The 21551-nt window shown below is 33.3% G+C and overlaps 1 protein-coding gene across 1 annotated transcript in view; it reads left to right on the forward strand.

Moving 5' to 3' along the window:
• The window catches only part of LOC145277559 (palmitoyltransferase ZDHHC1-like), a 148811-nt gene that overhangs the window by 58550 nt on the left and 68710 nt on the right, over positions 1-21551 (forward strand). The gene's annotated exons all lie outside the window — the stretch shown is intronic.

The raw sequence follows: 21551 nt of genomic DNA on the forward strand, positions 1-21551 counted from the left end.
TCGAACTTGGCACACCGCACCCAGGTTGTCAGTCTGTGTTGTTAAACACAGAGCTACTATCACTTCCCTGACGATGATGTCAGACAGGCATGTCAAGCCTGCAGCACATGAGATGTATGAGGCCCCTGACAAGCACACTTGCAGCCCGTATAACATATATTGTATTTCGTCACTTAACAGTTAAAACTGCAGTTTTTTTTTCAAATTTAATATGGATAGACATATGTCCTTATTATCTACCTCCCCACGGAAGCAAAGTAAGACACAAACTTATATTTATCATAGAGAAAATTTAGCTCCCCAAAAAGAGACACTCTAGCATGGGATCAAAATTCAAAATTGCCTCTGTCTAGAAGGACTTCTATCTTGACAAATATTTATAGAAGCTAGAAGAAATTGTAAGAAAGAAATAGCGACAGCTAAGAAAGAATGAACTGAAACTACCAGAAAACGCATTGCAGTGCAGAAATTAGGAACTCATGATTTCTGGAAAATCTACAACAGTGTAGTAAATAATGGGCAATCAATCATGAGGTTATTTGCACGGCAACCGAAAAGGCTAACATGCTTGCCAGTCTGTTTGCTTCAAACTCTACATTGGACCCAACAAACCACTCCCTCCCTGATTTTCTTTGCAGACTGGCACCACACTAGATGATCTGAAAATCACCCCTTCTTAAGTGCAGCATATCATAAAAAATCTAGACACCTCAAAAATATGTGGACCTGATCTCATCGCGCCTGTGCTATTAAAAAAATGCTCCACTGAGGTTGCTCCAGTCCTCTCAAAACTACAACAAATGCCTCCTCAATGAATCTTGTTTTCTGGTGGCTGGAAAACTGCTTCTATGGTACTAGTTTATAAGAGTTCTGGTGAAAGAACTGACCCCATTGGCCTCCTCTCTCTCTTCGCCAAAATATTTGAGTCCATAATTAATCAAGCTATAGTCCATCACCTTACAGTTGCTAAACTTCTGACCAACCAACAATATATATCTAAGGAAGCCTGTTCTATCGCAGATATCCTAACTGTAATCTTTGAACATATGTACCATACACTGGACAAAGTAGGGAAGAGTAGGCAGTAGTCTTAGATATCGCTAAGGTTTTTGACAGGGTGTGGCACGATGGTCTTCTCAGGAAAATCAGATCATATGATATCACTGGACGAATACTTAACATAATTAAATACTTCTTAAATAAGGGAAGAATCCTGGTTGACCTTGAGGGTCATACATCTAAACATTATGATACAAATGCGGGTTTCCGGGTTCCTGCTTCCTCAATTGTACTGACATGCAGAAGTTCAAGTGTAATGTGAACAGAAATCTTGCTGCTCAACTCCCTACATAGTATCCCTGTAACTTATGTTCCTGATAGTAGCCCTTTGCATCAAAGTGGTACTGTGCCTTGTTTGGAATGAAAATGTAATTTTAAAAAAACTGATCAAGAACAGTTAAGTTGAAGTGTAGTTTCAGAACAGGTACTACACTTTAGATCTTAGTCCAAAATTCAACGATAAGACAAACATTTGTTGTTCACCAAAAATCGACACGTTTTCTTTATTCGAACATTTTTTTTTTTTACACTTAAAAAATGGTACATTTCACGTTTTGATCAATTTCTAAAATTTATTTGTTGCAGTTGCATCCAAAATCTTTGTCGATTTAAAATTTTAATATTTTTCAATATCATCATAAGATGAGTTTAACATTCGTTTTACATGACGGCATGTGCTGGACAACTTCAAGAAATTGAATTCCAAAGTAAATTATCTTTGGCCAGGTCTTTATTTATCCCTGTTTCCCTAAATTTCATTTGTATCACTTTCTCCCATGTTTTCGTTAGCCTTCCCCTTTCAACTGGCCCTGCTACCTCAACTGTTCTATATCTATTAACCCCAAAACTTTCAACATGAATACCATGACAGTCAACCTTCACAGTTGAACACATAATCATTACCTATAAAGATCTCCAACAAACCAGACAGAAATACTACTCAGTAGACAAAGGATCTGTTTTACAAAATTCTTATAGACAATAGATTCAATTTTCTAGGCAGAGGGTAGCATAGTTCTGTTGAGACCACTCCCAGGCATTACCTTCGCCTCAGGGAGAAAGAATAGTGTAACATATGTTTGTTCTTCATTCTATCATCCTCCTAGGCTCACAAAACATCTATCTGTGAATAACTATTTTTGTTCTCTTGTTGTGGGTTGAGCTCTTTAGGAAGGGAATAATCAGTTGCCACTTAGCATAAAGCATAGTGTTTTAGTAAAAGAATTGAGCACTCCGGCAGTTAGTAATGCGAATGTAAACATATAAATAGCATTATAATTTCTCTTCATTTTTTTTTCGTTTTTTTACAAGGTGATCACCATTTATTATCAAAGCTCGAAGGCCATTCAGATATAAGGGTTAATAAGTATACAGTGGTTACTGGGACAGCATAGTAATCGTTAGTGGTGGAAATTTGGTATGATTTGATTATTTAAGGGGACGGCTCAACAAAACTTGTTTACATTGGACTTGAAGATGAGCATATTGTAGTCAGTCGGAAAGCAGGTCTGCAGAACAGAGTTTTATTTTAGTAGTGAGTTTAATATCATAATGGTAAGAACTCCCAAGTGATGGTCAGGTGTCAAATAAAGAGAATAGTAGTAAAAATGTTAACACATACCAGACAGTAATTTATTTCAACCTAAATCGCTCTCTTTCAAATTTGGGCATAATGATAATCTTTCTAAATTTTTTTTCTTAACTACAAAAACTGTGAAACTCTTCAATAGATACAAAATGCTGAATGTAACCATTTTGCCACATTCTGAAATTTAACCAGAGGGAACATATATTTACTAGTAGCATTTACTAGTAGTATTTACTAGGCTCCAAGTTTTGACAAGCTTTACTCCTAATCTTAAATGGAACATGTACATCAAATCTGTTGCCAAGGTCGCTGGAAAAATGGTGGGATCATTTTACTGCTCCAGTAGATATTTCACTGCTGATGCAATTCTCTACCTGTATAAGAGCCAAGTACATCCTAGGATGGAGTACTGTTGCCACATCTGGACAGGAACTGCTAGAAGCACCTTATCCTGCCTTTACAGAGTTCAAAATTGACTTTGTAGCTTAGTGGGGTATGCCCTTTTCTCTTCCCTGCAACCTCTTTCTCACAGGAGAGACATTGTGAGCCTGTCTGCATTATCGTTATTTTCATGGCAAGTGCTCATCTGAGCTCCAATCTATGACCCCACCTCGTCAAACTTTCATGAAAAACATTCATCCAATTGAAACCACTATCAATAATTCCCCCCCACTCTTTATCTGTGCCTAAACCTAAACTTAGATTCCATAAACAAAGCTTCTTTCTTAGAACTGCACGGCTGTGGAACTCTCTTCCATTTTCTTGCTTTCCAGCTGACTACAATATGATCGTCTTCAAGTCTAATGTAAACAAGTTCTTGATGAGCCGTTCCCCTTAAGTAATCCAATTTACTAAATTTCCACTACTAACGATTACTACGATATTGTCCCATTGACTACTGTACACTTATTAAACCTTATCCTCGAGTGGCCTCCTGACCTTGATAAGTGGTGACTCCTTTGTAAAAAAAAAAAATACATATATATATAATAAATACTGACCTAACAGGTCATGAATAATAAATTCAAGTTATTTATTTACAGTTACTTCATGACTATGACCTTAATTGTTTCCCAATTTTTCCCAATCAGTAATATCCTCTTGCCAATATTGGTGACAAATAATGATGTCATCCGGATAACGTGTTCCTATTGGCTCTGATGTCATACTGCTGATATCATCTCTTTGCTCTGAGTTTATAAAAGGGGAAAAAGTGTTGCAGGTAAAAAAGTAGGTGTGGTTCGTCTTTAAATGCAATTAGTTTCATCGAATGAAGTAATCTTATTGCTAAGATACACTGCAGTAAATCTTTTTTTAGAAAAAAAATATGTTCTTCTAAAATGGCTTGGAAGTTCAAATTTTCTTTTTTTTTAATTTTCTTTTTAGTTGTTTGTATTTTTTAAATATTTTTTGTTGTTGCTATTTTTAACCCTCAAAAAGTCATATCGTTATGAATACAACTTTTTTAAGTTCTAATAGCCAGATACTTAGGTGGTGGTGGTATATTAATGGTTTATCCTAATCTGGCATACCTAACATCCTAAAGTCTCTTCTTTATAAATTGAATTCTACCCAGTATATTTAGTGTGTTCAGTAGTAGTAGTAGTAGTAGTAGTAGTAGGCATATAATTAGACACCCTATGATACTTTTGGCAATGTAAAGTGTGCTTCATGCCAAATTTGGAATTCTGGCCAATAGTTTTGGAGCCTATAAGCGACCAATAGACAAACAGATAGACAAGACATTTCTCAGTTATAATATAGAATTTTAGGCAGTAAATAAAAAATCAATGTTACGCCCATTGGGAGCAGTTGGTCAAACCACTCCCCCATAATTATCACTATTCAAACAGTTAAAAAAATCACTATATTGTATGAATCCGAAGATTTTATTGTTGGTATTGGTTTCTCTGATATGTTTCTAGTCAGAATTCTTTCTAAAAAGGCATGGGGTACTTACAGGAGGGAATACATGAAGGTTGCCAACATCCTAAGTGAAAGTAACTTTGTGGAACAAACTGAATTTGAGCTTGGGACACCCAGATAGTCAGTTCGTATCGTTAACCACTTAACCACCGTCATCTTCCGGTTTGAAAACAATTCCCTTTAACAGGCCTCTGTCTCACATTTGACTAGAATTAATATTTTTGCTTTTTCTATTATTTCTGGAGAAGGCGATAAAATTATTGCTAAAATGTAAAGAACTTTATACATAAAAATTGTGTTGTTTTTTTTTTTGTTGTTTTTTAAATTTATTTATTAAAGAAACAAAAAAAAACCAAAAGCATTCATCCATAATTCCAGTCCTGTTTAATTTTCTGTTTTCAAAATGATCAAAGGCGCCATTCACGTAACCTTGGGGAATTTCAGTAGAAAATAAAATAAATCCTCCAAAAACATTTATTATATTTTTTCTCCCCTTCTTATGGATGTTATTGATGTGTGTAATTATTTGCTTAGAAGAATATTGTTTTTCATAAATGTTATGATGTAATGTTGAATTGGCAATGTTAAAATTTAAGGCCATTTCAATGATTGCTCAATAATCCTAATTTTATCAGGATTTAGGTTTATCCTGAATGACAATAACAGATTAAATAAAACTTTTGTTTAAAATCAATTTTTCAGTGCATAAGGATAACGATCAGTGGAGGGAGAGGGGGGGGGAGATGAAGTGGTTGATATTTTAAATGAAAATCATTGCATATAAAATGAATCCTTAATTTGATGAGAAAAGCAGATTTGATTTGATTTTTAATTTTATTTTACAGAAAAATATTATTTGTGTTCCTAACTTTTGGGACATTTTAATTATTGAATTTTTAAGGGTTTCATTTTTTTTTATCCTCATTTTGTTTTCTAATTCTTATGAGGTTCCATATCTTCACGTTTTTTCTCTCTCTCTTTCTCTCTCTCTCTCTCTCTCTCTCTCTCTCTATATATATATATATATATATATATATATATATATATAATTAAATTTATTTATACAAACATTGATGGCTACATATGTGCGTTGGGGGATTACGTCTTTAGGCCAAGAATTATCGTCGATAACTGATATTTCAAACAAAAACATTTTCTTATTTCGTTTACAAAGTTAGAATGTAACATGGGTGGGGGTTATTAGCCGGGAGAGGATAAGTGAGGTCTTTGAAGATAATAAACATCTTCTTTTCTTTTATATTCCCTTTTTAAGTTTATCTATCCATCTTTTGGGTTTTTTATATATATATATATATATATATATATATATATATATATATATATATATATATATATATATATATATAAAATTTATTTATACAAACATTGATGGCTACATATGTGCATACATGTTTCTGTAATCACCCGTTATTAAGGAGATTACATCTTCAGGCCAAGAATTACCCTTGAAAACTGAAATTTCAAGATATAAAAACATTTTCTTATATCGTTTACAAAATTAGAATCGTGTCATAGAATACGGGTTGGTATGGGGGAGGAATACACATACACACATATATGCATATACATAAATGTGTATGTATATATATATATATATATATATATATATATACATACAAGTTAGAAAAGCATTTCATCCAAGGCGTGAAAATTATTAAACAAAATTTTTTTACTATAGGCTTTAAAAATAAAGGTACACGATTCAATTTGAAATCAATTTATCTTCAAAGGGCACTTTTATAAATTTTACAAAGTAAGGTATAAAAATTTAATTTAAATTGAATGAAAAAATTCTATTGGATTTATTTTATGTAACGTACATTCTGTTGCACTTTAAAAAAAAAAAATCATTGAAAATTTTATATCTATATCATTAATTGCTAGATGAAAGATAATGTTTTTAAATTGCAACAAAATGTACATTACATAAAATAAATCCAAGGTAATTTTTTCATTCAATTTAAATTAATTTTTTTTTTTATAAAGGAACAGATGTCAATTCACTTGCACATTTAAATTTTTTTTTTTTTTTTTTTTTTACATGAAAGTCACCACTTATCAAGTCCTGGAAGCCACTCGGGGATAAGGGTTATTGCATGTACAGTAATCAATGGGATAGTATCGTAGTAATCATTAGTATTGGAGATTTGATGAAGTGTCTTACTTAAGGGGGCGGTTCATCAGGAATTTGTTTATATTGGACTTGAAGACATCCAAGTTGTAGTCAGGTGGGAAACAGGCAGATGGAAGAGAGTTCCACTGGTGTGCACTTCTAAGAAAGAAGCTTTGTTCATGGAATCTACGTTTTGGTTTTGGCACAGTTAAAGAGTGGGAAAAATTTTTGACAGTGGTTTCAGCTAGACGGGTTTATCATGAAAGATTGGTGAGGGGGGAACCAGGGATTGGGGCATCAAATGAGCACTTGCCATGAAAGTAACGATAAAACAAAGACAGGCTCGCAACGTTTCTTCTATGGGAGAAAGGTTGCAGGAAAGAGAAAAAAGCATCCCCCACTAAGCCACAAAGTCTATTTTGTACTCTGTCAAGGCAGCATAGGATGTTTTTAGCAGCTCTTGCCCAGATGTGGCAGCAGTACTCCATCCTTGGACGTACTTGGCTTTTATATAGATAGAGAATTGCATCAGCAGTGAGATATCTTCTGGAGCGGTAGAAGGATCCTATAATTTTTCCAGCGACCCTAGCAACAGACTTGATGTACATGTTCCATTTCAGATCAGGAGTAAAGGTCAATCCCAGAAGCTTATCAAAACATGGAGCCTAATAATCAAAAATAAAAACTTTACTTTTTTTAATTATAAAATAAAATAGCCAATTTGAAACCGTAAACAGACAGCCATGTTTTTTTTTATATGAAAATTTTTGGAGAGGAAATGGTTTTAATAATTTTTAACTGATAAAGAGCAACTATAAAGGGAGGTGATTTGTTTCTCATTAATTAATGTTTGTGATGATCATGGCTGTTTTGTGACAACGGATGTCAAACAAGTAAATGAATATTTAGATAGGCAGTCATAAATTTTGCTATTTAGCACATAGATTGAAAAATTAAAAACTTGCATAAAAAGCTTAAAAGAACCCAAAATTAAAAAAGGATATTCCATGGTGTAGTTAGGTTCAATGAAGGAAAACAGAGGCACAATCATAAGATCAAAGGCAATGAAGAAAGGTACAATTCAAACCAAATGGAGAGTTCTTTAATCTTCAAATATATACATATGAAGCAATCCATAAAACGTGACAGATTGTAATATTTCCACAAACGCATTTTATGAAAGATTTTTTGAAAAAGTTTGTAAAAAAACGTTTACTGAAAAATTTCTCATATAATTAATATATTTTAAATTAATATATTAAAAAGTATTAAAAATATTAAAATTATAATAGGATATAGACCACCACAAGAGAGAAAAATCTCTGCAGGGTTCCATCAAATATTAAAATATAAATAAAATATAAAATATTTTATTTAGACTAATTAGTAATGGTAATTGGGTTGTGTAGATTATCTCAACCCAGACATTTACATCCGGTTGATATTAGGCTTTAAAGAAAATGAAAGAGAAAAAGAGAAAGAAGAAACAGTGGGAAAAAAAAGAACAGAAAAAAGTCGCTAATAAAAAATTTAAAATTTAGAAATAGTGTTTAAAAGTTTGCATTTACAAATGAAACCTTTGCTTAGATCTTCACTTCTCTTTGATATGTTTAATTTAAAAGCTCCTACAAAAGTTGACTTTTGCAACTGAGACTTGTTCTTCATTAACTTCTTACTCATAGTAATTGTTGATTAGTTATGAACCCACTACTGCAATATTACCAAACTTTTTCTTCCATATAAAAAGGCTTCCGACAGTTTTCAAGGAACATGCATTTGTCTCTGAGGAGTTGTTTAGCTGTCTTTTACTATTCAACGAAACGCGTGTAAGATGTACATCATGATAAATAAATAATAAACAAATAAATAAACTTATGAGTGTGAATTAAATGCATGTTTTGGTTTTGGAATAATAACTAATATATGGAGATTTGATGAAATGTTTACTTAAGGGGGCGGTTCATTAGGAATTTGTTAACTTTGGACTTGAACACATCCAAGTTGTAGTCAGGTGGGAAGCAGGCAGACGGAACATGATATAATAAAATTATATATATATATATCTTTTATTTCTTATCTTTAATTTAATATTATTGTTTTTGCTTCCCTTGATAGTTATCTTATACTTATCTTGGTAAGTTTTGCTTTGTTAAAGATTTGCTATTTCATATGGGGTAGTCAAAAAGAATTAGATAAAGTCTTTAAAAGGACACTTATCAGGAGAAGGAAAAGGGGGGAACAAACGACAATATAAAGATATATACTAATACATATAAATTTAATTGTTCATTCAATAGGGAGATTACATCAACTAGGTGTATGGGATATATATATATATATATATATATATATATATATATATATATATATATATGATTTTCAGAATGTGAGAGATTGTATAATAAATTCCACAGCCAAACAACGTCGCAGCTCACAAGAACCATGACAGTCAACGAACCGGAAGTCCAAGACTCGAGTTTCGCCCTCATTTGGGCTCATCAGTTAGACACATCCGAGCTCAGGATTCGAAACCCGAGCCTCTTGCATGCGAGGCAAGCACTCTACCAACTGAGCAAAAGGAAAATCCTATTATATGTTGCTCGTTGGGTTAAAGCACTGCTGGATGGCGTCGTCCCTTCGAGTTAAAAAAAAAACTCCTACTTGTGAGACATCGGCAAGGGTTATTGACTGGTTGGACAGCCGCGTCCCTTGTCGAAACGAAGTGGGTTCATTTCACAGTTGGATCTCGGCGCGGTTTGCTTTATCTGTGTTGGTTAATAGAAATTCTTGTGTGCGGGGCGTTTGCTCAGTTGGTAGAGTGCTTGCCTCGCATGCAAGAGGCTCGGGTTTCGAATCCTGAGCTCGGATGTGTCTAACTGATGAGCCCAAATTAGGGCGAAACTCGAGTCTTGGACTTCCGGTTCGTTGACTGCCATGGTTCTTGTGAGTTGCGACGTTGTTTGGCTGTGGAATTTATTATATATATATATATATATATATATATATATATATATATATATATATATATATATATGCTCTTTATACTTAGGTATTTTAAAGCCTAATGCTTCTCATTAGGAGAGAAGGTGCAAGGTAGCATATTAGGGAAGTTACATTTCTAATATGTTACCTAGCACCTTCTCTCTTCTTTTGATGAGAAGCATTAGGCTTCGAAATACCTAAGTATAAAGAGCATATGTATCCCGTACCTCTAATTGATGTAATCTCCCTATTGAATGGATAATTAAATTCATATGTATTATTATATATCTTTATATTGTCATTTTCTTTTTCTTTTTTCCTTCTATATATCATGTATATATATGCACTGCCTTATCCGCACTTGTGCCTATAAGTAAATTCCTTTAATATTCTTGAAATGGCCTTGTTGCTTAGGAACAGATCTATTTTGACCAGAAACGCTGATTCACTGAAACTCCTTTCTTTATGCTGTTGATCTGGCCTACTTGTCATATTTATCTTCAATTTCATTCAAGTATGGCTGCATAAATGGCCGCAAAGACTAAATATGATATTCGTAGCGTTTACCAGCAAGATTACCAAGTGACACTCAGATTAAGATAATATCTGACATCCTCGTCTTCCATTCAGTCTCTTTTCTTTTCCTTTTGTTTTCAACATTTTCATTGGTTAACTCACTTTCATCTCTAGTAGATAATAAAATGATAGGAAATTAAAATAGAACTCTAGGGGGAAAAAATTGATATTAATACGTTTCAGGGTGGGGATGGAGTGGAGGGGTTGCTCTTAACTGTAAGTAAATTAAAAAAAAAAAGAAGGAAAAATATTTTACCTCAAAATAAAATCTCTTTCAAGCAAAGAAAAAAATTAACAATCAACAAAATATGAAAATCAATGTTTCAACCGATATACCATTCAACCTTCTTCAGATGTATCATGTTGAACTCAGAAATCTTTCTGTCGAACTCTGAAATTTACAAGGATTCATAGTTTAATGGATAAAGTCCTTGATAAAATTTAGTTTTGGAGGTTGAAAGTTTAATTAGTATGCTAACCCATGAATTAAATAAAGTGTTCCATTCGAAATTCCATACAGAAAGATTTTCGGCAGAAGGATTCCCGAGTTTGATAAGATTCACCTGAAGAAGGTTGGAGGCTACACCAACCAAAACATTGTGAGAATAGCACTCAAGATGAGAACAGTAGTCTGAAGAATCCAAATAATACAAATTATCGGTCCTCATCTAAAAAAAATTATAAACATGAAAATCCCATTCAAATTTAAAAGTTTATGAAGATATTTTTCAACCATAAAATTTAAAACGCCGATATTTGCAACATTGGGAAACTTTATCGGATATTCTGCTGGCTTGGAACACTGCAAGCAGACTCAAAATGTTACCTCAAATAATGGAGAGTCACATCGATTCTCTATGACCCCATATGTGGCGAGTTATTAATAGACTAAAGCAGTTAGAAAAATCTTGTATGGTAGGGTAAATATCTCTGCTTTCTGATTCTGTTCAAATGTTTCCTTTCCTATTTTTTAAATTTCATTTTCACCCCAAACAAGGCACAATGCCACTTTGATGTAGGGGTCTACTATCTGGGACATAATTTGTAGGAGTACTATGTCAGGAGCTGAGCAGCAAAATGTCTGTTCACATTACACTTGAACTTCTGCATATCAGTTGGGGAAGCAGGGACCCAGAAGGGAATTCCAAAGTTTAGCAATCCTAGGGAAGAAACTATTAGAGCAGAAGGCTTTCTTACATCTACGGATTTCTACTGTGTAGGGGTGGGAATTTGCTGCTTGTCGGGTTTGACGGGGGGATTTACGTTGAGGGCGTACAAGGGCTTGTAGCTCATCAGAGCATCTATCATTAAAGTACTTGTAAAATAGACAGAGGGATGCAACCTTTCATCGATGGGACAGCAGTTGAACCTAGCTGATAGTGTGGCACCTATTAGGTAGGCGACTCTCTTTTGAACTCTGTCCAAGAAGGGGAGATTAGTAACAGATGCACCCACCAGCCTAAATGTGACAGCAATACTCCATACATGGGCAAATGGTGGCCTTGTAAAGGTACAAAATATTCTCAGGGGTAAGTAGCTTTCTAGCACGGTAGAGAGAACCCACCTTCTTTGCAGCAGCCTTGACAATGCACCTAATGTATCTGTTCCAACTCATGTTCCACATGAACATTAAGCCAAGGAGTTTGAACGAGCTACTTTCAGGTAATGTATCATTAGTCATGGCTATCAGTGGTTCAGAAGATTTCTTGTAATTATTAAAAGAATGGAGCTTAGTCTTAGCAGAATTGAATGTTACCATCCATTTTTGCCCCCATTCTACCACAGACTGGAGGTTTTCCTTTAGGATTTCTGCCATTGCCTTGGATATGTGTTCATTCATTTTCCCCTTTTGTCTGCTATAGAGCTTGGTTTCATCAGCAAATAAACCCATCTCAGAGACAATTTTATCAGAGAGGTTATTTATGAATATAAAGAATAATAAAGATCCAAGGATCGACCCTTGTGGTACACCCACATTTATATTATATTGTTTTGATGTACAACCATCGAGGACAACTTGGATTCTCTTACTTAAGAAAGATTTAATTATGTTAAGTATTAATCTAGTAATGCTGTAGGATCTGATTTTCATGAGGAGATCATCGTGCCATACCCTGTCAAAGGCCTTAGATATATCTAGGGCTATTACCCTAGCCTCCCCTGCTTTATCCAGTACATTATATATATGTTCAGAGATTACAGTTAGAATATCTGCAGTAGAACAGCTAGTCTAAACCCATACTGTTGGTCGAACAGAAGTCTAGCAGCTGTGAGCTTGACTCAAATATTTTGGTGAAAAGAGAGAGAAAGCTAATGGGGCGATAATTTAATGGGTCAGATCTTTCGCCAAAATTCTGGTAAAATGGTACGACAGAGGGGTTTTCTAGCAGTCAGGAAAGCAAGATTTATTAAGGCATTTGTTGAAAAGGGTGGAGAGAACTGGAGTAACCCTTGTTTGAGCATTATTTTTATAGTACAGCTACAGGTCCGCATGCTTTTGAGGTGTCTTAGGTTTTTTTATGATATCATGTACTTGAGAAGGGGTGATTTTCAGATCATCTAATGTGGTTTCTGTTCACAGGGGAAAATCATGGAGGGAGTGGTTTGCTGAGTCCAAAGTAGAGTTACAGGAAAATCTATGAGCAAGTAGATTAGCCTTTTCGGTTGCCATGCAAACAACTTCAATATTGTTGGATAGTGGGGGAATTGTTGATTACCCATTGTTGACTATACTGTTGTAGATTTTCTAGAAGTCACGAGTTCCTAATTTCTGTGCTTCAATGCGTTTTCTGGTGGTTTCGGTGTATTCTCTCTTGGTTGTAGTTATTTCCTTTTTGCAATTACTTCTAGCTTCTATATACTTTTGTCTATTTGTACTGGATTTATGTCGGATAAATCTGTATTATGCATGTTATTTTTGAGCAATGGCAAAACCATTGAGGAGAGTGGAGTTTGCTACAGAACATGTGTGGGAATTTGTGCTTCTATTGCCACTTTGAACCATTCAGTGGTCTTATTGGCGCACTGTTCAGCAGGGAGAGAAAAGATATTCCCCCATGGAGCATCTCTAATGTGATCCCTGAAGGCCTCCCAGTCAGCCTCATTGTAGTACCTTGTTGTTTTGAGCAGTGGCTCTTCAACTTGGGGTTGAGAGTTTATGGTGATATCTATCGTTGACCAGCATTCCCGAGAGGGAAATGGGCATTTGTTATGCAATCCTCAGGAACTGTTATCAGAAATCGATCCAGAAGTGAGGCTTGCTGGTCCTGAAGATCTGGGAAATGGGTCAGAAATCTTACTGTCTGTATCAAGGAATGGGGTATAGAAAAGTTATGTGTGATGCTACTGGCTGTGTCAGTGTAGTTAGAGAAGCCAAGCCAATTACTGTGATGTACATGAAAGTCACCAAATACATGTATTTGGACACTAGTGTCTGGCGAGAGTACTACATCTATACTGTAAGAGACGTATGAAAAAAACGAGGATATTGTGCTGTGAATATAAATAATAAGTTTAGTTTTATTTTTGTTAAATATTTGCATATGGCGTTTTACAGTTTGTTCAATATCATACAAAAGTTTTGCTATATTGTTCGAAAGTTTTGCAGCATCATACGAATAATTTTGCAATATCGTGCAAATAATTTTGTAACATCATACAAATATTTTTGCAAACGTCTATATACAGGGTTTCCTAAAATTAACCATTTATTTTTGAAATATAAATTAGCATCAAAATAGTTAATTTTTGGGACACCCTATAGTTTAGATAGAGGAGTTAAAACAATAATTGAGATTTGCTCCTTAACCCACAATACACCAGATTCACTCTTAAGTATTGGTTGTGTTTTTACCAGTATTTTTAATTTTCTATTTTTGAGCGATCATCCAGACTCCAAAGATGTGACCCTCTCATGTTGGCCATTTTTTTTCATGATCTCATCACTCAACACTACTTGTTTTAGAACTGAACAAACGTTTTAAAATAAGTTCAAATACCAAAAACTTATCCAACTAGGTAGAAGAGTAACTTATCTTGCCTTTGAGGGCATTTATTTGTTATATAATTGTTTTTTGTTTTTTTGTTTTTTTTTTTACCACTTTTTCATTTTGTTATTTACTAGCAGTTTAGCCCAGCTTTGCTCAGACCCTATTTACTGTTCATAACTTTATGTGCATATGGACATACATATTAAAACGTTTGACTCCTGTCCAGGTAACCTGCATCTAAAATTTCAAATGCTTAAACCCAAAATTGGCGGAGGAGGTTGGTAGAGTCTGCAAAGGTCAACTCTTTCAACTTTGACCCCTTGGTAGCCAAATTTCACTTTTATAGATATATAGATAGTAAAAAATTACTTAATTTATTTGATGTGGTATAGCATATCAATAATTGTTGTGCTATTTAGTTCAGAAGTACAATAAATATTGTAAACTATTGAATGAATACAAGTTGCTATTTTTACCTATAGCTGAGGATAGGAGATAAGGAGAGTATTAGTGCATAAATGATTACAATATATTCAATAGGATTTTAACGTGGTATAGCCAATTACGTAGTCCAGAATGGCACACTTTTTTTATGTATGTATATGTATACCAGCAACACTCACCCTGGACGGATTAAACCAACTTCCTCCATAGGAGGAAGTTTCATGGGAATATTAAGTTCACAAGCGGTCCCCAATTGCATGTATATCTTCGTTAAGGAAGATGACAACATTAGGTTTTTGCACTCCTTGCAGGGAAGTGTTGACATCTTCTTACATACAGCGCTTGGTATTCCCAAATGGTCATCCATCTGGTACTGACCAGGCTCAACGTTGCTTAACTTTGATCGTCATCATATTGTATGAATCCAAAAGATTCTATTGATGGCATTGGTTTCCTCTGTATTTTTCTAGCCAAAATGCTTTCTTGAAAAAACATTGGGTACTTACAGAAGGGATCACGCGAAGATTGCCAATATCCTAAGTGAAAGTGATTTTTTGTAGAACAAACTGAATTCGAACTTAGAATACCAAGGTTGTCAGTCTATGTTGTTAACCACTTGACTACTGTGTTAACTTGGATGACTTAACTAGGTGTGTCAACATGATTATGCTGTATTCTAAGATTGAGGTGTTGTATTTAAATTTATTACTGACATCTCAAAAAATTAAACCATTTCTTTTTTTTATTCTGATCAAATACACGGGTAGTTAATTTATTTGTTCCGACTTCCAAATATCACAAGATTCGAATCTGGGAAATTGCTTAAGTTGTAAATACTAAACAAACAAAAATTACATTTTGAAAAAAATATATTTGATAATCAAAAAAATTGGCTTAACAGTTAGCAATGCATTGTGGTCTTCATAAAGAAGGATACTGTAATTTTGTTGTTTAATGGCTAAAATTGCACCTTTTTATGATTGAACATGCATGGTTAACATGTTTAATTTTATTTGGATACAGAATACAATTGTGAATTATTTAGGACTTCTACCATGTCATGACTGACAAAACATGACAAGATACTTGAAGGTGTGCGTCCATGAAATGGTAAATGCTATACAGCAAATAATGAAAGATCCTGTCTGTCGATTTGACAGACACTATGTTCATTCTGGACAGAATAGGAAAATGTGTGCAGGGCAGGTAACTTCAATTGTATGGCTATGCTGAAAGAATGGGTGAGAGATTTCGGATTAGTACATACTAGTGTTGGGACGATTAATCAGAATCGGGAATTGGAAAAATTTGAACTTTTTGTAATATTAGAATCATATCAAAATCGGAAAAATATGTGCTTCTTTTCCGATGCCAAAAACGATTCTTTTAATTATCTTTTTTTATTTGATTTTGTGTAAAAAAAAAAATCTTCCACTGCTGGTATTAATAATAGAATAATAAATATTTATTGATTTTAAACTACCAATAAAACAAAAATCTATAGATCACCTCCCACAAGAGAAATTATCTGCACATTTAACATGCGTTTCTAAAATAGATGGGAAAAAATAATCACTCTATAGTTAAATATTTAGAGATTTATAAATTATCAGAATCGAAAATTTAGTACAGAATCGGTAATTGTATCGGAATTAGAAAAAAAGTATTGGAGTCGTCCCATCACTAATACATAGAGATCAGATGAAGTATAAAAGTCAGTTAACAGGAATAAACAAGGAAAACATATGGAGAAGTGATGGAATCGAGAGAAAGAGGGATAAATAAAGATCTGTGCAGAGACAGGTTACTTTGTAAAACGAACATTAAACCAAATACGATGGTGAAAAAAAAAAAATGCCAAAACAAATATGAAAGTAAAAAAAAAACAAAAAAAACTCGCAAGTACTGTCGAATAGATCTAGATAATGATGAAAATGCCTTTAGTTTACACTTGAATTTCTCCTTTTTAATTCACACAATTAAAGTTCAAATATTAGCCATCAGTATATAACAAAACTTTGCGATTAAAATTCGTGTCAGGTTACAGACTTATTGATCTCATTTTGTTTAAACATAAAATAGAGTTCCAAAGCAAAAGTTTAACTTCTTTTCTTTACTAATAGATCTCCACTTATTAAGGCGAAAAGCCACTTGAAGATAAGGGTCAATAAAGTTGAAAAAATTATGACATAAATCAGTCTGACAGAGGTGTCGAGCTAGCGTATAGTTCCGTTCAGCCCTAGGAGGTCCACCCTCTCTAAAGAAGTCAGTTAATTTATTTTTAATTGCCAAAGGCGACCCTAACAGGGTAATGCCGACAGGGTTGCTCAGGTATTTGGGGGGGGGCAGAGTGCATTTATCCTAGTGACCTGGCTTCTTAAAACTACACCTGGCAATGGGAATAAATAGTATGAAGTGATTGTCAGTTCAGAGATGAAGCAAATTATGAGAGGATTGAAACGATTTTTTTTTCTAATGGATCCCGACTTATCAAGGCCAAAATCCACTTGAGGATAAGGGTTAATAAACTTTAAAGAATTAAGTCCAACAGTGGCTTTGCCGCATCTCAGGCTAAAGGGTCATTCTGTTCAGTCTTAAGAGGTCCGTCTTTCCAAAAATTACCTTCTCTTCAAGAGGGGTTAGTTTATTGCTGATCACCTGAGGCGACCTTACCGGGGAATGCCGATGTGAACCCGAGTGTGCTTATCTTAATTAACTTACTGTCTTCTCAAAATCACACTCAATTTGCAAGGCGCTAAATAATAAGAGATGAAATTATTGTCAGTTGAAAGATGAAGAACCTTATGAAAGGATTGAAAATGGTTGATGGTGTGTAAACAGAAGTTTTATGAATTCATATTAATTAATCATTAAATGCATCCGCTCTTTATGGAATGCCTTGTAAATCTGTCTGCGATTCTTCAATTTGAAGTAAAAATTTTCTTTGGTCTGTCATCATCTTTTGAAAAAATAGCATTTATATCCTTAAAAACTCACATTATAAGAATATGCATTCTGTTATTTTTTGTTTTTTTAATCCGTAATTTCATTACATTGACACTTCTTCTTCTTCTTCTTCTTCTTTTTCTTCTTCTTCTTCGACGTGGTATTGACTGCAAAAATGTTCCAGATTCTCAGTAGATTTATAAAAGAAACAAAAAAAAAAAAGAATATCACAAAATGTGACAAATATTCTTCAGACCTTTGTAGGTTAAGCACTTTGTCAGCAACCGATTCCGACACATCTACTCATACACCCACCTCCGCTCGCTAACTACGTACCGTACCCTCTTCACTCTTAACAATTCTTTTCACGTTTGGGGTTGGGTATGACGATGTCATATTCTCTGATATTCCTTAATTGGCTGCTATCGTTAAGACTTGCTGAAATGTTTTGTTTTTTGCTGGTTTTTTTTTATTGGTTACTTTTTTCTTTCTTTAAAAATTTGCTGCCTATCTGCTACACCCCCCCCTCCCCACGAGCTTTGTCCTACCTGAAGCGCAATCCCATTTTCCAATATCGCGCCACCCACACACCAAATAATCCATGCTTCAAAAACAGTCAAAGACAAAAAAAATCAAAGTTGAAGAATTTTAAAAATAATTCTCTCTTTCTGTTTCTTCTTTCCCACTCTCCTTTTCTATCTTTGTCATTTGCTCTCTTATTTTTTTATATTTTCTCTATATTTTGTCTTCTCTTTCTTCTTCTTTCTCTCTCTTTTTTTCTTTTTTCTAGATTATTCTTCATTTTATCCATCTGTTTTTTTTTTGTTTTGTTGTTTTTTGAGTTTTTTTTTTGTTTTTTTTGTTCTCATAAAATTATTCTTCGTATTATTGTGATTCTTAAGACTTCTCACCTTGAGTGCTATTTTCAAAACGTTTTGGTCAATGTAACCTCCGATCTTCTTCAGGTGTATCTGGTTGAACGTGGGAATTTTTTCAGGAATCTGCACAAAATTTTGAACGGAACCGTTTATTTAATCAACAGGACACAGCATGCTTTTGTTCCGTCAGCCATGACTAGATAGGAGTCTTAGTAATATGCAATTGTATTTTAAGTGTTGCCCACAATGAAGTGTAACTTTACAATTGAATTTCACTAAGTACTTTATCCATTACGCAACAGGTCCTTACAGACAATTCTAGTATGAATTTTAGGAGCTTTAGGATTAAATAAAGGATGTTGCGCAAATTCCTGAGTTTTACAGAAGAATTACCGAGTTCGACAAGATACACCTAAAGAAGGTCGGAGATTACATCGACCAAAACGTTGTGAAAGAAGAATTGAAATAATATGAAGAATCAATCCCCATTTTAAAAATTCAGAAACTTTTTCTTTTTCTTTAACCTGTTTTTTTTCTTCTTCTTTGAATATTACTTTTACTCTCACTTCAAATTATTTTTACATTTCGTTATTTTAATTTAATTTTATTTTATTGTAAATTACTTATATTAATTGATTTATTTTTGGATCTGTGAAATTATATAAACCTAAAAAACATGGATTAATTCACGTTTTGACGATGATAATCATTTCCTGCAGGGTTCAAAATTAACTCTGTAGGGTCAGTCTTGAACTCTTGAGGAAACAATCAACATCGTCTAAACAGAGATCATTTCATGTTATGTTTTTTTTTGGTGTTTATATAATTTCACTTATAATAACACTTGATATTATAAATAGAGTGCTATAAAATTACATGTTCATGTGTTTTGTCTGTTATAATTGCATGATATAGATCTCTTTAAAAAGAAATACAATTTGATATTTAAAAAGTAACAAAATTTGATGTTTTAAAAGTAACAAAATTTGATATAAAAAATTACAAAATTAGAGATTTAAAAAGAAACAAAATAAAATATTTAAAAAGTAGCAAAATTTGATATTGAAAAAGTAACAAATTTGATGTTTAAAAGTAACAAAATTTGATGTTTAAAAAGAAACGAAATTTGATATTGAAAAAGTAACAAAATTTGATGTTTAAATAGCAGCAAAATTTAATGTTTAAAAAGAAACAAAATTCGATAGTTAAAAATATTTGATATTTAAAAAGAAACAAAATTTGAAAATAAAAAGAAGCAAAATTTGATATTTAAAAAGAAGCAACATTTGATATTTACAAAGATACACCATTTTGTGATAAAAAGAAACAAAACTTAATAATAAAAAGAAACAAAATTTTATAATAAACAAAATTTTATAATAAAAAGAAACAAAATTATATATATTTAAAAAGTAACAAAATTTGATATTTTCCCTGACTTTTATTTGTAATGTTAGCAAGAGCCTTGAAGAAGAGATTGCTTGAATCATCAAAAGCATAAAATAAAATATTCCAAATCGTTTTAGAAATGACCATACACCAAATATTCGTCATGTTTAAATTCTTGGAACTGGTATAAATAATGTGCTAATTTTATTTATCTCGACCTACTCTCTAACTTTGATGTAATTTTTCAATCACTGAAGTGAAATAAGTATATATATATATATATTGATGGCAATTCAAAGTTGAATAAAATGTATTTGATCATCAAATCAATGAGGAAAAGCATGTGAAATATAAAGAAAACTCTTTAGACCATGGTATTTCAAAGCTTAATACTTCTTATCAGAAGAAAGGAGTAAGAATTTATATAGAAAAAAATCCTGGCAGAGAACATTAACCAAGAAATAAAAAATATACTCTAGGGATGTAGAGGCCGAACAGCTAGCAAAGAATAGAGATAGAAAAAATAGAAAAAGTATATAACTATATATATATATATAGTAGTAAGTTATAAAATATATATGGCAATTAAGCTACACAGAATATTCCACGTTTTGGAATATTCTGTGTAGCTTAATTGCCATATATATTCTTTCGGTCTTAGACAAGGTTCAAAAGAGAGTCTCCAACTTGATAGGTTCTGAACTGTCATCTAAGCTGCAGCCTCTGTCCCACTGACGAAATGTTGCATTCCTCTACCTGTTCTACAAGTATTTTAATGGTGAATGCTCTGACGAACTGCAAGTACTTGTTCCCCCACGACGTAACTACCTTTGACAAACATGACAAGCAGCTAAATCCCACCCCTACACAGTAGAAAGATAGCTTTCTACTCCAGTAGTTTTTTCCCAGAACCGCTAGACTTTGGAATTCCATTCCGGGTCCCTGCTTCCTCAACTGTACTGACATGCAGAAGTTCAACTGCAATGTGAACAGACATCTTGCTGCTAAACTCCCTACATAGTACCCCTGGGACTTAGGTCCCTGATAGTACCTATGTACTATGCCTCCCCACGGGACAGAGTTAGACACCAGGGTCGTTTTTTAACATGGAGAAAAGGTACAAAAATAATAAAAAAATTGTCTCAGTCGTGAAGGACTGATCCTCCAACTTATGTCCCTGATAGTAGCCCCTTACACCAAAGTGGCAATGTGCCTTGTTTAGGGTAAAAATGTATTATAAAAAAATTTTTTTTTTTTGTAAAATGGAGAGCTTTTTAATGTTCATATGATGTCGTCCATAAAGCACGATAGGGTAAAAATCATTACAGATTGTAATATTTCCACAAACTTACTGTAAAGAAGATTATTCTGAAAAACTTGTTAGATATTTACTGAAAATTACTTATACAATTAATATAATTTAATGTAATATATTAAAAATATTTAAAATATTATAATAAAATATTGGCCTACTATGAGAGGGAAAATTCCTTAAGAACCTATCAAAGATTAAAATATGAAGAAAATTAAAATATAGGATTTTTTTTTTTATTTATTTATTTATACTATTGCTCTATCTCGTATATTGAGCTTTTTTTTTATCTGGTTGACATTGTCTTATGCAAATTGATACTAATATT

Source organism: Euprymna scolopes, chromosome 6, assembly GCF_053919585.1.
Source record: "Euprymna scolopes isolate OS-2025 chromosome 6, ASM5391958v1, whole genome shotgun sequence".
Lineage (NCBI taxonomy): Eukaryota > Metazoa > Mollusca > Cephalopoda > Sepiida > Sepiolidae > Euprymna > Euprymna scolopes.